The following is a 17,149-nucleotide window of genomic DNA, read 5'->3' as shown; positions in this document are numbered from 1 at the left end:
CCCCCTACTTGCTTGCTGCCCCACCCTGATCAGTGGCCAGGCAAATGGACCTTCTGTTGCTCTGCCTGCCTGCCTGTAGGCCACAGCCCCTTCTCGATTGCCGCCCCGCCCTGATTGAGGGCTCTGGGCAAAACCCCAGGCTGCAGGCCTAGATAAAGGCCTACTGTAGCAGGGTAGCTACCCCGCTCCTGCCTGAGAGGTTTAAAACAGCCCTGGAAGAGGGCTGGGGCAAAGGGAAAAGCTACTGGGCTGATTGGGGAAGTAGCCACAGCTGGGCCATGCCCCAATCAGGCCCCAGCTGGCCTGTATAAGAAGGCTGGGAGCCAGGAGCTCAAGAGTCTCTCTCTGAGTGCAGAGAGAGAAGGGCCTGGCTGCAGGGAGCTAGACAGGGTACTGGAGTGGAGCAGGGCTGGGGAAAGGCTGAGGAGCTGGGGAGCTCCAGTCTGGATAGCCCCAGGCTGTGGCCTGGTAATAGGCCAAGGGGTACTGGGGGTTGCAGAGGGCAGCCCAGGGCTAGGCCAAGGCAGCAGGTCCGAACCCAACCTTGCCGATGATGAGTGGCCTATACTGCAGTCTACCCCAGAGAGTGGGGGCTAGCTGGTGACTGGCAGTGGCCTTATCCTGAAGTGAGGTGGGGTTAGTGGGTGGGGGTTCCCCTGGGAGGGGAGACCTAGCGTGTGTGGGTACTGCCAGGGGGCAGCACCCAGAGCAAGGGGCACCGGGGTCCTGGGAGGGATACGGGAGCCTGAGTGCAGAGGACAGGCGGATCACTGGCCTGCAGAGGGCGCTCCAGAGGCTGGAGAGCTAATTCCCTGGACGACCAGCAGGAGGCGCCACAGGGGTGAGTCCGGATACTCTTACATATGGTGGAGAATGCGGGTATAGCGGTCCACCCGTGACACAAGGGGCCAAGGCAAGGACTGTGGACTATTGCCCAATGCAGAGACTTGAGAACCGAAGGTGGAGAAAACCATGAAGGACTATTATTGGAGAGCCCGTGTGGCCCGTCTCGCCAAGCAGCAAGGCAGGCTGCTCCAGCTGCTGCAGGGGAGGGCACAAGGATTTCATTGGGGTCCAGGCACCTTGGGCAGGAGGCCGGTGCCAAGGTCAAAGAACTGTTGGGCCTGTGGAGAACCAGGACACTTGAAGAGGGTGTGCCCTCACAGGGCCCAGGTGAGCCCTGAAGGAAGGGCTGTGCCAGAGACAGACCATGGACCGACTCGAGTGCCCCCTGTGAAGCCAACAGGGGGGCTCCAATTGTGTTGGGCCTGTGGGGAGCCAGGGCACAAGAAGGGGGAGTGCCCTCACGGAACTCGCAGGGCCCAGGCTAGCCCTGAGGTGGGCAGGGGTGAGCACTGGCTGTGCCTCCTCTGCCACAAGGGGCGCCGGGGAAAGCGGCCTAGCCCCCAGAGACGGAGGGGGAGGCCAGAGGATCGGGCCGGGTCTGAGACTGCCCCGAAGGAGGGGGTGGTGACGACCAGGGCCCCACAGAGGGGATTGTCAGGGGCAGGGAGGCCCCAGACAAACCTAGGATCCCATGGGGGAGCTGAAAAGGCAACCATGGGAACCCAAACTATGGAGGAAGTGAGCAGCTGCTCCTTGCACTGGACAGCCTGCAAGCAGAGAGGGATTTCCTGCGGGCCCAGCTGAGAGGAGTGCTGGGGCGTTAGGGATAGACAGACACCCTACCCCCCCGGTGGAGGGGATCTTGAGGTGGGGTGTGTGTAGCAGGGTGGCTACCCCACTCCTGCCTGAGGGGTTTAAAACAGCCCTGGCAGAGGGCTGGGGCAAAGGGAAAAGCTACTGGGCTGATTGGGGAAGTAGCCACAGCTGGGCCATGCCCCAATCAGGCCCCAGCTGGCCTGTATAAGAAGGCTGGGAGCCAGGAGCTCAAGAGTCTCTCTCTGAGTGCAGAGAGAGATGGGCCTGACTGCAGGGAGCTAGACAGGATACCTGAGTGGAGCAGGGCTGGGGAAAGGCTGAGGAGCTGGGGAGCTCCAGCCTGGATAGCCCCAGGCTGTGGCCTGGTAATAGGCCAAGGGGTACTGGGGGTTGCAGAGGGCAGCCCAAGCCAAGGCAGCAGGTCCGAACCCAACCTTGCCGATGAGGAGTGGCTTATACTGCAGTCTGCCCCAGAGAGTGGGGGCTAACTGGTGACTGGCAGTGGCCTTATCCTGAGGTGAGGTGGGGTTAGTGGGTAGGGGTTCACCTGGGAGGGGAGACCTAGCATGTGTGGGTACTGCCAGGGGGCAGCACCCAGAGCAAGGGGCACCGGGGTCCTGGGAAGGACACGGGAGCCTGCGTGCAGAGGACAGGCGGATCACTGGCCTGCAGAGGGCGCTCCAGAGGCTGGAGAGCTAATTCCCTGGACGACCAGCAGGAGGCGCCGCAGGGGTGAGTCCGGATACTCTTACACCTACAAAAGGTACTCGGGCTGCAGAGGGGCACCCGAGAGATAGGCAGAGGCAGCTGGTCCAACCCCCCTTGCCGATGATGCGTGGTTTATATACTGCAGTCCGCCCCAGTGAGCGGGGACTAGACAGTGACTGGCAGTAGCCACTGAGGCAAGGTGTGGTTAGAGGGTTGGGGGTTCCCCTGGACACCCAGATAGTGGGTTACTGCCGGGGGCAGGACCCTGACGTAGAGGGGTACCGGGGTCTGGGAGGTACACCGGGACCAGCGGCAGGCGAGACACCAGCCTGTAGAGGGCACTTAGAGGCCGGAAGAGATCATCCCTCACCGTTGCCCTGCGACACAGACTCTCTATCTTTGCTCGGTCTGACTGCAGGCCTGAACCATTAACACTGAGCTAATTTCCCCCTGAACCAAGGTATCCCAGAAGTATCATAGCGAGGGGCGTTGTCTAGGGTGACCAGATGACAGGAAGAAAATATCGGGACACAAGGGGGGGGGTCACTGGCGGAGCAAAAAAACCCAAAAAACTGAGTGCTGCCAGTGTAAGGACACCAACAGCTCCCTCTCCCAATTCCCTACTGTGGCCCAGTGCTGCCGGCAGTCGGGGGCAGGAGCTGAGAACAGCCGAGTGCTGCGGGCAGTCAGAGGAGATTATGCACCCTTCCTTAGGTATGCATCCCTACAGCCTCTGGTTTTTAGGAGCGCGGGGGGGGGGGGGGGGGGGCGGGGGGAACCAACGGAGAACAGCTGAGTGCTGCCAGCAGTCAGAGGAGAAGAAAAAAAAAAAAAAGCCGAGAACAGCTGAGTGCTGCCGGCGGAGAAAAAAAAAAAAAAAAAGCGGAGTGCAGCGTCCCGACCGAAGATCAATCGGGACGCGGGACAAATACCTAAATATCGGGACGGTCCCGATTTTATCGGGACGTCTGGTCACCCTAGTGTTGTCTCCCGCCCAGACGGACGGGGAGGGAACTGCAAACCCCTTACAGCCTCTCTTTCTAGTCTTTCATACTTTTTCTCTAAATATGTCAAAACACAAGCACGCAACCTTCCCCCGGCAAAACACAGAAAAATGGGGACGGCGCCGGCAATGGGGATGGGGTGTGGTAACCTGTCAAACTATATGGTGATGAAAGCTATCGAGCGGTTACCTACTCACATGGGGTTGTCAGGGAGGGGTAGTACCTCTGATGGGGGAGCAGTCGTACTCCTAGGAGTAGCTCATCCACTTTGGTCCCCACTTGACAATACCCAGCTCTCACCTGTGGCTCCAAGTAGCTGTCAGCATGTGACAGCGGCCACACCCCGGAGACCGTCTCGACCGGTGGGCTAAACCAGGTGAGGGTAGCCGATGAGTATGAGACTCTCTGTGAGTTAGGGCCTGTCTACCCATTGCATGCGAAGGCTGGATCTGGCTGACTGAGGCAACCTGGTTCAATGGTCAGGAAGGCGATGACAGCAAGCGTTGTGGAACGCTTAAGAGCACGACAAGACACGTAGGCGTCCTGGTCATCCACTGCGCCCTGCCCTATCTCCAGCCGTCTCTACTTCTGTCTTGTCACTGGATACAGATAGGAACTGGGAAGAGAGAGTGAGGCTGACGTCGCGCAACTCTCCCTCACTTTAATCCAATTCATGCGCAAGTCTCGACATGATATCGTATCATATTACATCATATCAAGTCCTGTGGCGATGGGCGAGCGACGAAGCAGCAGGTGTGGATACACTGGGAGCTGTAGCTGCGGACCTGCACATAGGCGGCTCAGGCATAATGGTCGTTCCTCACTGACCGAAGCAGCAGTGGAGCTCGGCATCTTCTTGAGCGACTGAGCAGCCCTATTCAGGATTGCACTGCTCACCTCCGTAGAATGAGGAGGGTGCTAGAAAAGGTGCCTTAAACATTGCCTGCTTCACCTTACCCTGGCCAGCATACCGCGGCTGGCGGGGATCCCCCAAAAGCGGTCGTATAAAAACAAAACTTAGAGTGACACCGATCACTATTGGCACATGGAATGTGCACACGTTACTGGACAACATCATGGCAGATAGACCGGAGAGAAGAACAGCACTTGGCGCTAGAGAGCTCGCACGCTACAACATTGACATTGCAGCCCTTAGCGAAACTCGTCTTGCTAATGAAGGACAGCTGTCCCAGTCAGGCTGTGGCTATACATTCATTCACACAGGCAGTAATACCTCTGAGGCGAGGCGTATTGCTGAGGCTGAAAAAAAGCGTGAGCTGCGCAAGTCCAGAGCTGCTTGTACATCATCGACAGTGCCATTACATGTCTGCCCGACATGTGACAGGACGTTCCACGCCTGAATCGGACTGATCAGTCATCTTCAGACGTACAGAGCCCGGTCATCGAAAGAATGAGTGGTTGAGGTCTTCATCGATAACGATGGACGAACATCACTCACATGCAATCTCCCACCCTGTACATAGCAATCCTCTGTTTCATTTTGATGTTTTTTGATGTACTTTAATGCTTTTATTCATTTTATTGATTAAATAATTGTAATTACAGTAATACATCGAGGTATAAAAGATCTACACATCTTCTCCTGTACACAGAACACAGACCGCTCCAATGGATCCCACAACCCATACAGCGAGAAAGCCGTAGCAAGCGTTAACATCTCCAAAATCCTATCCGGGCAGGAAAATGCTCCTGCTGTTTGCAATACTTCTATAGTATAGACACAGGGTGAGGGCTAGACAAAATGACCACGGTTAGTCCTGCTCCATCTCTACTGTCTGGGTTTCCATCTACAGCTGTTCACACTGGAAATGCAGGACAGGGGTAAGGTTAGCCCATCACCAAAAGAACCTTAATGTAAAGCAGTGCTCCTGCCAGTGCCTGGTGGGGATCATGCAGACAGACTACACCCCAGGCTGGGCATTGTCCCAGGGTAAAGCAGGGCTGTAGTGGAAGGTGGAGGAGCCCCTGGACGAACAGGGTGAGGCATGGGACAATTCAGCTAAGAGTTGCAGGGCTGGGCACCAGAAGAATTGCTGGGTGGAACTTTGGGGTATGGCAGGGAGGGGTGGAACGAGCCCCGCTCTGGGTCAGTGCCAATGGCCCACTGCCTTTGAAGAGGCCACCGATGAAGGCCATTTGTCCTACTCCCCTGGGTCCCACAACCCAGCTCTGGCCAGAGAGAAACTTTGCCTTGGAATCTTAAAGCAAGTGACTTTGTTTCTAGGGCTGAAGGGGGTGGTGGCATGGGAGACGCTGTCAGCTCAGAGAAAAAACTGACCCTTGTGCTCTTTGGGGGATCGTACCTGAAATGGGGGTCAGCGGGAGGTGGAAGGGCTGAGTGTAAAGGACCAGGAAGGAAACAGGGTCCTGGGAGAGAGTCAGTGCTGGGACACCCCGTTGCTCATGAGACTCCACCTTCCGAGTAGTGCGGCCCCAGGTCTGTAACCCTTATGCTGGGGAGCGCTGCCAAGCAAAGTCTCCTGCTGCAGGCCCACGGCCCTGCCCAACATAAGGGCTGCAGAACAGGGCCCTCAGAAGGGGGGATACTACTGTGTCCTGAGGAGCATAAGGGATGGGACCTGTCGGAACCACAGGCTTCCCCCAAGGCTTTGGGGGCTAAAGGAGTCAGCTTCTGAAGTGGACACTGTGCCCTGTCACCAGTGATTAGTGGGAACCGGGCTAGCACTCTGGCTCTACGGTGCTAACAGCTGAAAGGGGTGAGCCGTGGGGTGCTAGACCTTAGTCAGCCCTGCCCCTGCAGCACACATGGTAGCAGATGGGACAGAGTGAGTCCCAGCTCCAGGAGGGTACCGCAGCCAGTGCTGTGAACGGGGCTCCATGGACCCTGCTGGTGCTAGGCTGGGGTCGGCAGCACACAAGCCCTCTCCGTATTTCGGTACCGGCCGGCAGATCCCAGCTCTGCTGAACGACGAAGCGTGGAGAGGGGCCTGCAGCCGCTTGCAGAAGGAATGAGACCCCAGGCACCCAGGAGGTGCAGAGGCCAGCAGCAGGATGCAGGTGGCAGGATCCCTCTCGCACATCCAGGATCTGGGGCTGCTGAATGGGCTGTGGGACAGATTGGAATGATCCCGTTGAGTCTCTCAGCTTGGGGTCCTCCCCGTGGCTGGCAAGGCCATGTCCCGAAGCACTGCCTGGCCACGCCCTGGTCAGCAGAAAGCCCTGTGCATCATGGAAACCCAGCGTGGGGCTGGACGGGAACGACGCCCCCTAGCCGTGGAAGCGGGCAGTTCACAAAGCCCCAGCTGAGACGCCGTCACCCCAGAGTCCTGGAAACTGGAGCACACACAGGCCAGGCCGCTCCCAGCTCTTCACAGCCAGGGAGAGGGGCTGGGGCCTGGGCCCGCCAGGGAGCCTGACAGTCGCCCTGGCTCCGGCCTTTCCAGTGCCTAGGTCGGGCCGTTCAGCAATCTTCTCCAGCTCCAGAGCTTCACTGTCAGGTCGCTGGGGAAGGAAGAGAGAGAGGAAGTGAGGCCGGGGGCTGCCCCCGCCCCAGCTGGGAGAGGCAGCACAGCGAGTACAATCAGCTACAGGCCACGCCCTGCCCCCAACTCCCCCACCCCCAAATGCATCACGCTGCAGCCCAGGAGAGCAAGGCCGCTGTGCCCCAAGCGGGCGGGCACCGGCGCAAGGAGGGAGCAGATGTGCCCAGCTGCCCGCCAGCGGGATAATCCCCCAGAGCGCCAGTAACGGGGCACTCTGCCAGAGCGCAGGCTCAGCCAGTGGCACCTCACTGGCAGTGGCCAGTGACGCAGTGGGGGGTGGGCATGGGGCGGGGATCCCCCCAGCAGTGGCCCAGGAGGAGCAGTAGTCAGATGGGCAAACCCCATGCAGCCCCGAGCTGGCCGCTGGATCCAATCACCTGGGGGACTGGGAGGTGGGGGGCAAGAGGACAGTCTCCTCTTGCAAAGAGCTCTACATGGGGGTGTCGGAGAAAAACTGAGTTCTCACTATTTTGTTTAGGTACAGCAAGTCAGATGCTTGTTATTAACTCTCACATGTGCAGAGGGAGAGAGCAAAGCAGGTCTCTCTCTGGTAACTAATTACAGCAAGCATTTATACCTTTCATTACAGAAATAATGAGGGACAGCTGCATTTTGTTTATACATAGGCCATCTTGATATCTCATTTCCTTACTTGTTTTGACTCTTGCCTACATACAATTAGTTTCTATACCTTATCTACACAAGGTCTTCTACACCTTATCTATACTGAGGTCACAATGACTTCTTACACAGCTCTTTCTCACCCGTCTCACACAATCCTCACACAATCCTCGCTTCTACAAATCTCGCGTTATCAGGGTTATCAGGGTCACAGCTAGCTTGACTCTTGCTAACAAAGACTGTCTCTTGCTAATGAAGCCTGACTCTTGCTAACAACCATCATGCATTGCAGTTCCCTTCTACGAAGCCTGACTCTTGCTAACAACCATCATGCATTGCAGTTCCCTTCTGTCAGTTCTTTTCTCTGCTTCCACAACCCCCCCTTTTGTACTTCTAGTACAACAAACATTCTCAAATCTCTATTTGCATCAAGTCCTGGACTTCAGATTCTAAATCAGATGCTTCAACCTTAGGGGTTTTGATTGGATGCAATGATAATGCATGATTAGCATGAACATGAAAGGTATTACTATTATTACGTCTTTTACAACAACAATAACATAATCCTAAACTAACTAATAACAATACAAGCAATAACATTCCCATAGCAATACTATAATGGGGTTGTTGTACAGCCTTTGTCATAAAGCACACTACATCATATTTAGTACATAAGGTGGATACTCTATAAGCAGTGTGAAAGGCATACTTTTCTACTTGATATACATTTTGAAGCATGTGAATTTGCCCTTGTACCTCAGAGATTTTCTGAATTTCAGGTAACAATGAAAGCAAATTTTGAAATCTATCAGATAGTAAACTAGTCCAATTAAAGGGTATCTGGAACCTAAGGGCTACTTGAAAAACTATCTGCAGGCCAGTAAATGATATGATTGCCTGCAGTGGTAGTGAGATTAAAATGTATGTCTTGTGATATGGTGTCATTAACATACACACAGCTATCATTAGCTTGGAAGAGTAAGTGTCCTGTCAGGGTAGTTCCTTGTCCCCTACCCTCCCAGCAAACGTAGTCATAGACAGTGACAACTTCTCCTGGCTTCAGTTTACGTGTACACTGAAGCTGTGGGGGTTCTAATGGCCAGAATGTCCACAGGTTACCTAACCCCATCCAAATGTCAGGTGTAATCCTAGGAGCACTAACTAAAAATCGATTGGGCATACCAGGTGGTCTAATTTCCCAGATGTCTCGATGAATTACCCAATCCCATATGCATCCTCCCCATGGACCCGGCAGGATACGGTATGTGGGAGCCCACACCCCCTGTACCGGTCCATATGCTTGGAAGGAGCACTGAGAACGTCCACACTTCCACCCAGAAAGTTTCCAAGTATGTCTCCATGGCCACAGGTCAGATAGTACTCCTGATGTGTCTGTAAGGGCAGTGGGCCAAGCCTGGTGCTCTAGATCATTCCAAATGGCCATTAGCTGGTCATTCAAGAAATCCTGAATCTCTGAGCATGCTAGATCTCACTGCAATGCCTTCCCAGCCTCAGTGATATTCAATACCATCTTTGCAGATCCATTTGTTTTCTATTCAATTGTTTGCTCATATACATTATCTTGAACTTTAAAGAATAATTTCTCTGAGCAAAATTTCAGTAAATCACTGAGATGTGAAAGTCTTGGCCAATGAGTTTCATTGGAATGTGTAGTACTGTTTGTATCTGGATAAGTTACAGTGGTGGTGGCAAGGGTCAAGGGACTAGTGGTAGGTGTAGTCTTTGTGGTGGCAAGGCGTTTTTGATATTCATCATCTGAAAGCCAATTAGGGAGGGCAGTGCACCCTGAAGGTACCTGTCCATAAGCACAAAGCCCTGATCCTGGAAAGAATCCACCCCACCACTGGACCCCACATTCCCAGGAACGTTCCCCACAGTTCCCTCCTTGCCAATAAACAATACTTCGTTTCTTCCACCAGGGCCAGTTCTTAATGTCTTTTGTAGTTAGAAAGTTCTGGACTTTGGTGGTTTCAGCAGAGCGAGTGTTTCTTCTTTTCTTCAAAAACAGTTGTGATTCACCACAGTGCAGGGGAGAGGTTACTAGCACTTCACCCTGTACTGGTGTGGTTTCCTGTAAAAGAATTCAAAGGCACAGTAGATCTGTCAGTGGACAAGGGAGAGGTTACTAGCACTTCACCTTGTCCTTCTTCCCTGCTGTCCAGGAGGCACAGCAGAGCCAGCAGGAGAAACAGGCTGATCAGCTGCTGGAGAATCCTCTCCAGGCGGAGGGGTCTTTTTGCAGTGTGAAGCATGGGTCCAGGTGGGCAGTCCTTGGCACTTCACAGCAGTGTTGGTAGTTAGCAGGACTTGGAAAGGACCTTTCCAGCGTGGAGCCAGGGCAGTCTTTCGCTGATGGACCTTTATGTAGACCCAGTCTCCTGGTTCCAGCGAGTGGCAGGGCTGCACAGGATCCTTGGGTAGTGCTTCTTTCACCTGTGTATAGAAAGACTTAACACATTTCATTAGTGTCTGACAATACTTAAGCATTGTGTCATCCATTACATGAATGTCCATCTGAGCTAGGGTCAGTGGGGGCGCAGTTGGTAGTCTCATCGGGCACCCTGTCAGAATCTCATGAGGGCTGAGTCCAGTCTTTCGATTGGGAGTGGCCCTCATACTCATTAGTGCCAGAGGAAGGGCATCTGGCCACTTCAAGTTTGTTTCAGCACAAATCTTGGCCAGTTTATTTTTCAGAATTCCATTCTGGCATTCCACTGTCCCAGCAGACTGCGGATGGTGGGGACAGTGAAGGTTGTGTTGAGTCTGCAAAGCTGCACATAACTCCTTTACAATCTGTCCAGTAAAATGAGTTCCACGGTCACTGTTGATACTCACAGGGATGCCAAATCGTGGTACAAAATCTTTAAGCAGAAGTTTCACAACAGTCCTGGCATCTGCTTTCCTGCAGGGAAAAGCTTCAACCCAATTTGAAAATACATCCACCAAAACCAATACATATTCATAGCCACAACATTTAGACAGTTGAATAAAATCAATCTGAATATTTACAAAAGGTCCCCAAGGGGGAGGGTGAGCTGCCTGCCTAACTTTAACAGCTTTACCAATGTTATGCTGCTGACAAATCACACATTGTTGACAGTAGTGATGTGCAATGACTGGGAACCCGAATGCACACCAATCTCGGTTAACTGCAGCAACCATCCCCCCTTTGCTCACGTGAGCCATTCCGTGGTATACACGAGCAAGATAGGGCATTAGCATCTTCGGTGCAACCAGGCGACCAGCTGGGGCACGCCAAAGATGATCAGGGTGTAGAATACAGCCATTAGCACTCCATAAACGTTTCTCAGCTGCCGGTGCTGCTTCCTGGATCTTGGCCAGATCCTCAAGGGAGGCTAGTGGAGGCTGTTCAATCAAAGCACAAGTATATTCAGCCTGAGGTGCAGAAAGGGCCGCTGCTTTGGCTGCAGAGTCTGCCAAAGCATTTCCACGGGTAATTTCATCATGAGGGGTCTGGTGAGCTGTACATTTCACGACAGCTATAGCTTTGGGCAATAAAAGAGCATCTAAAAGAGCAGAGACATACAGACTGTTCTTAATAGGAGAACCAGTGGATGTAAGAAAACCTCTATACTTCCAGAGCAACCCATAATCATGTACCACTCCAAAAGCATAACGAGAGTCTGTATAGATTGTAACTGCTTGATCCTGAGCGAGAATGCAGGCTCGAGTTAAAGCCACAAGTTCGGCCACTTGAGCAGAAAACACAGAAGGAAGGAAAGCACTTTCAATAACAGCATGTGCAGAACACACAGCATAACCAGCAACCAATTTGCCCTTAGAATCTCGCAAGCACGAACCATCTACAAAGTAAATAAGATCAGGATTTTGCAAAGGCACATCTAGTAAATCATCTCTTGGACGAGAGAGAACCGATGTCACAGACACACAGTCATGTGGGTCTCCGTCTTCGGGCCCAGGCAACAAGGAGGCAGGATTTAGAACAGGGCAACGAGCCAAAGTAATATGAGATGAAGACAACAAGACAAGCTCATATTTTGTAAGACGAGACGTGGATAGATGCTGTGTCTTAGATTTTAACAAGAGAGCAGCCACAGCATGAGGGACAGCAACAATCAAAGGAGATCCTAAGACAATAGATTCAGATACCTGAACAGCAAGAGCTGCTGCAGCTACAGCACGCAGGCAAGGGGGAAATCCAGCTGCCACAGCGTCTAGGGCAGTACTGTAATAAGCAATGGGACGGTGTTTGTCTCCGTGCCTTTGCGTTAATACAGCCAAAGCAAACCCATTACGCTCATGACAGAAAAGAGTGAATGGTTTAGCATAATCAGGAAGTCCCAGGGCTGGTGCACTGGACAGACTTTGCTTGATAGCAACAAAAGCTTGTTCAGCCTCTGGAGACCAAGGAAGAGGCTCAGGGGTACCTGACTTAGTCAGATCCTGTAAGGGTTTAATCATTGTTGCATAGCCTAAAATCCATTGTCTACAGTACCCAGTCATGCCAAGAAAAGTACGCATTTGAGAAATAGTTCCAGGCCTCTTAAAGGAACCTGGAGTGCATGTGCCACACTTCTAGTAAGATAACGGGTACTTTCCTCAGAGGGATTAGAATCAGGGGAGCTACTGGGAGGCTCGGAATCACCTCTTTGTGGTGAAGAGGATGCTTCTCTCCCAGGGGAAGAGAGAACAATGTGTGCAGCTGATACATGCGGTGGTGAAACTGGCACTGCCGGGTGAGATTCGTTAGCAGACCCAGGCTGTGCAGGGGGAGGAGGCAGCACGGGCTGCTGCTGCTGCTGAATGTTACTGAAGAAATCTAAAATATCCTCAGCAGTTTCCTCCTCACTGTCAGACCTAACTAATTGGGGATAAAGGGGAGCAGAAGGAATTGCTCGAGCGGGATTAGGATACACAGGAGCAGAAGGAATCGCTCTAGGGGGTAGACAGCTGGATGCCTTGCATTTAAGCTGTAAATGTTGCACTTGAGCTTTTAACTTTTCCTGGGAGTCCTTTAGACTCCGCACTCGAGACTCATGGAGTCTCTTTGTTGCTTCTTCCCACCAACAGACAAATTGCTCCCACTGTGTATCAGAGGCTTTTGGTGAAGCCAGAGTTTCTTTAAGGTATTTAAGTTTGTCTAAATCAAAGGTACCTTCTAGTGGACATTGTTTAGATGGATTAGCACGCGTGTAAAGATTCCAACTATTTAAATACCTGCAGGTTTTCGGGCCATAATGTACGTACATGAAATAAGCTGGGGTACCCTTAGGGGGTGAGAGGGAAGACTTAGACTGTCCCCCACCCATTTTCCAATCACACACTCAAAGGGGAAGGATGCCCTGTCCACGCTAGCGGCTCATAAACTAAGGATCTCTCCCTACAGGGTATTCACACAGGAGTGACTAACGAGGATAGCCATGACCCCCTACACCTCCCTTCAGCAAAGAGCGTCGGCTAATCTCAGAGAGAAAGCGCCGCTTACTCTGTTGCATCCAGTGAGATGGTCAGACTGTCAGTGGCTCACACGGAGAGGAAAAGGGGAGGGAAGATGGGTGCACACACTCCTAGACCCAGGTAGCCTCCTCGCCGGACGATGCCAGGCCGAGTCAACCTACATGGGTCGGATCTCCTAAAAGATCCTCTAGTTACCGGGCTTGCGTTAGAGTAGTTCTGGTCACGAGCCAAAAGACTTCGCAGAGTACTCTGGGCGTCTTCCGGTAACACTCAATTCACACTGTGTACACACACACACACACACACACAGACTACACACACCAACATACCAAGGCCTTATACCAGGTACTACTCCTGAGTACCTCCAGGTACTATTCCCAAGTACCTCGATGCATCACTTGAGGCGGTAAAAACCCTCTTGAGGCAGTAACAACTCCTCAATACAGGTGCAAACCCTATGCACCTAGCATATGCTTACAGGGGGCGGCAAACAATTCCCCTATTACGCCGCTCAGCATCTGACCTTGCTGCACAGTCAATAAGTTCGGATGGCGTGAGCCCAACAGGGGCAGACGGCCCCACGGACAGTCCTCCTCCGACACCCCAATAGAGATTTCAAAAGGTCTCTTACCTCTATTGTGGCGCCATGGGGTTCGAAGGGGAACGATCCGTAGCAGCTGCCGTTGCCTCAGTGGGCGTTGCCATCCCGGACGAGCCCCCAAATTGTCGGAGAAAAACTGAGTTCTCACTATTTTGTTTAGGTACAGCAAGTCAGAAGCTTTTTATTAACTCTTACATGTGCAGAGGAGAGAGCAAAGCAGGTCTCTCTCTGGTAACTAATTACAGCAAGCATTTATACCTTTCATTACAGAAATAATGAGGGACAGCTGCATTTTGTTTATACATAGGCCATCTTGATATCTCATTTCCTTACTTGTTTTGACTCTTGCCTACATACAATTAGTTTCTATACCTTATCTACACAAGGTCTTCTACACCTTATCTATACTGAGGTCACAATGACTTCTTACACAGCTCTTTCTCACCCGTCTCACACAATCCTCGCCTCTACAAATCTCGCGTTATCAGGGTTATCAGGGTCACAGCTAGCTTGACTCTTGCTAACACTAACGAAGCCTGACTCTTGCTAACAACCATCATGCATTGCAGTTCCCTTCTACGAAGCCTGACTCTTGCTAACAACCATCATGCATTGCAGTTCCCTTCTGTCAGTTCTTTTCTCTGCTTCCACATTAGCAACGACCCCAAACACAAGCTTCCCCCAAACACGTTAAGCAGCGTGAGGGTGGGTTGCTCGTGGGCATCGGCCTAGAAAAGAGACGCAGGGCATGAAGCCCGGTGACTGAGGCATCGCTCGGTACTGAAAACTGGAAACCTCAGATCTGGAAACTGAAAAAGAAAAGTGCCACAGATAGTACCTAATAACTAACCCTAAGTAACTATAAAACTGGTTAACTATTTACAAGAAATTTACAATGAGCTGTACACAGAGTATCTGCTAAGGCAAGCCAAGCAATTCCAGCGACTGTCACAGACGGCAAGAAGGAACCGAATGGGGCTTTGGGGCTGCTGGGTCCTTTATACCAGCACACAGTGGGGTGTGAGAGCAAAGGGCTCTCAAGCTTCCCCAACGAGTACCACTGAGGGAAATGTGAGTATGCGCAGGGCGCATACACACCAAGAGCGGAATGCACATGTGCAATCAGTTGAAGAAAAACTACTGAGGTAAAGCTTAGAGCCACGACCATAGGAATGCAACTGGCCATCATGGTATATTTCATGAACTGACAGTTTCCACTACAAATGAACAGGGTAGATTGTCCATCTAAGGTGGAACCAAAATACTGAGCAGAGCATTTTGGTTTGAAAACAACTTGCCTGTTATCTTCTTAATATAGATTCACAGGAGAGGTGAAAAGGGAAGGTTTGAGGTTTTGCCACAAATAGAATCTAATGGGGGATGCAATACAAGAGTGAATCTGGCACAGAAATGTGCTTGGGACAGATAAGCTATCTGTGGTGATTTAAGTGACTATTGTGTAAGACGAACACCAGCACTGGTACAGCTACATGTACACCCGTTTGGGCATTTACATACTGGATTCAAGTTGGGAAGGGGAAATCCCCCCCCCCCTTTTTTTAACCTATCCCATTTGCTCTATCCCAGCAGCCTCCTTCAAGGACAGGCTGTTGCATTCACTGTGGATCACATACTTCTTGCCTCTACCCTGCACAAGATTTGGGTTGAAACAGGACCGATAAGTTAACTGGGCTCACCTCCACTGATAAGCTGCAAAGCAGAACACCCGGTTTCCGTCAGTAGTTACTTCAGGGCATCAACTCACCCTGCACTCAGCCCCAGTCACACTCCCTCATGCAGATGTACTTTGCACTGAGATTCAACTGCCCCTATGGTCTGCAGGGCCAGGGAAGCTATTATCTCAAATCCCTTGAGGCTCAAAATCAGAGGATTTTAGGTGGAATTATGAAGCTCTTCTTCCTGTCATAAGATGCACGATACTTCCCCATGGTTCTGCATAAAACTCATGCCCCCATCTATTCTGGGTATTGTGGTGCTGCAACTCCAGATATGCTGAAGTAGACACAGTACCCTGCTTAGCCCTCTCACACCACTAAGTAGAGCCAAAAGGGTTGGGTTTATTTTTCCCAGGTAGTTAATTTGTCCACTGGGAACTGGATGCTTCCTCTTTGCTCCTAATAGCTTTCCCACAGTCACTAGCTCCAAACACTGTTAGCTTAGCTCACAGACAATCTTACTCTTCTAATGCCTGAAGTCTGAGCACTTATTAACTCATGCGGTTAGTTTTTGTTTAGTTCCCACATGCCACAAGAGCCTTTCCATTATGTGTGTTTTAGATTCTCTTTCTTAAAGAAAGCATCAGGATACGAACTTTTGTAAGTGTTTTTTTTGCCTTATCGCCACACACATTTAATTTAAATGTGAGCTGTAAAGGCAATCTCTTTGCTTGATCATTTATGCCTTTATTGTGCTCATGCAGATAAGAGATTGAAGCATGACTAGTGATTGTCACTGCTATTCCACTTGCTGCATCAGTGTAGGATAATACTGCTGCATTTGAGTTTGATCATGCTACAGTAAGACACACACTGATTTCATTGACACTTGGTCTGAAAATCTCTCTGACCACATTGGATCTGGAACAGAACACAGGACGACTTTCGTTAACACCAAAAGGATTTTAAATGAACAGTTTCATGGTGCTCCTTTCAAATCATAAAATGTGAACTTTACATAGAAATGTGTTTACAAATCATTTCCATTTACACTCGATTCTGCTCATTACTGGCTGGAAATTATATACAGAGACTGGCATTGCAGCTTCACTCATTTGTAAGGAGATTGGAGAATTTATTCAGGAAATAAAAACAGGATTTCCCAGTTCCTACCTGACATGGCTACTCACAGATGCAGTAGGAGCGTGCTAAGCCTTCAGAGAAAACGGGTACTGCGGATGCCACCAATCCAAGAGACGTACACTGTGCACAGGGTCCAGGATAACTTGTACTCCTTGGTCAAGTCGGGGCTTCTTGCCGTTCCGGACAGGAGAATCCTGGAACACCAACCTCACTCTGTGATGTCTCATGTCAGTGCTCATGTTTATTGTGAACTGCAGGGAAGAAAATTGGCAATTTCCTTAATAGACATCTAGGCATTTTCTGGAAGCAGTATCTAATTTCTCTTCAAATACTATCTACTACTGTGAATGCTGATCCCTAATTCTTATTGGACAAACATTTTCTTTGTGGTGTTTTACACTTAAACTTTATATTTTCAAATACTTTTTTTTTTTTTAAATTGAGGGCCTCCAAAAAGTATGCTTTCACAAAAAAGATACTAGAAAGACATCATCAAAATCTGAAAGATCAACCAACTCTCTTCTAAAGTTGAAATAAATGTTATTTGGAGCTTTGATCTTACGGAAGTGCAAAGGTGAGAGAACTTGGACACTATTCTCCAATTCTACCTTTAATACCCATAAGTTATCTAGGGTATGTTGGGGGCTGCTGACTAAGACTCCTAGGCACGATGAGAATACAAATCCTCATCCCTCCTTCCCCCAGGAATGGAGCACATTTCGTTGAAGACGGCTGACAAACAGTCCGTTC

General features: G+C 50.9%; 1 long non-coding RNA gene across 1 annotated transcript; it reads right to left on the bottom strand.

Annotated features, from left to right (window-relative positions):
- Window positions 1-4,881: 4,881 nt before the first annotated feature.
- LOC135978398 (uncharacterized) lies at window positions 4,882-15,262 on the bottom strand. The gene is made up of 2 exons (XR_010595798.1): window positions 9,678-15,262; window positions 4,882-6,857 (listed from the first exon to the last, which is right to left on the bottom strand). It is a non-coding gene; the product is annotated as an uncharacterized LOC135978398 (long non-coding RNA).
- Between the last annotated feature and the right edge of the window lie 1,887 nt (window positions 15,263-17,149).

This window comes from Chrysemys picta, unplaced genomic scaffold (assembly GCF_011386835.1).
Source record: "Chrysemys picta bellii isolate R12L10 unplaced genomic scaffold, ASM1138683v2 scaf243, whole genome shotgun sequence".
Taxonomy (NCBI): Eukaryota; Metazoa; Chordata; order Testudines; family Emydidae; genus Chrysemys; species Chrysemys picta.
The sequence above is the reverse complement of the archived record's forward strand: the minus strand, read 5'-3'. Positions and strand labels throughout refer to the sequence as shown.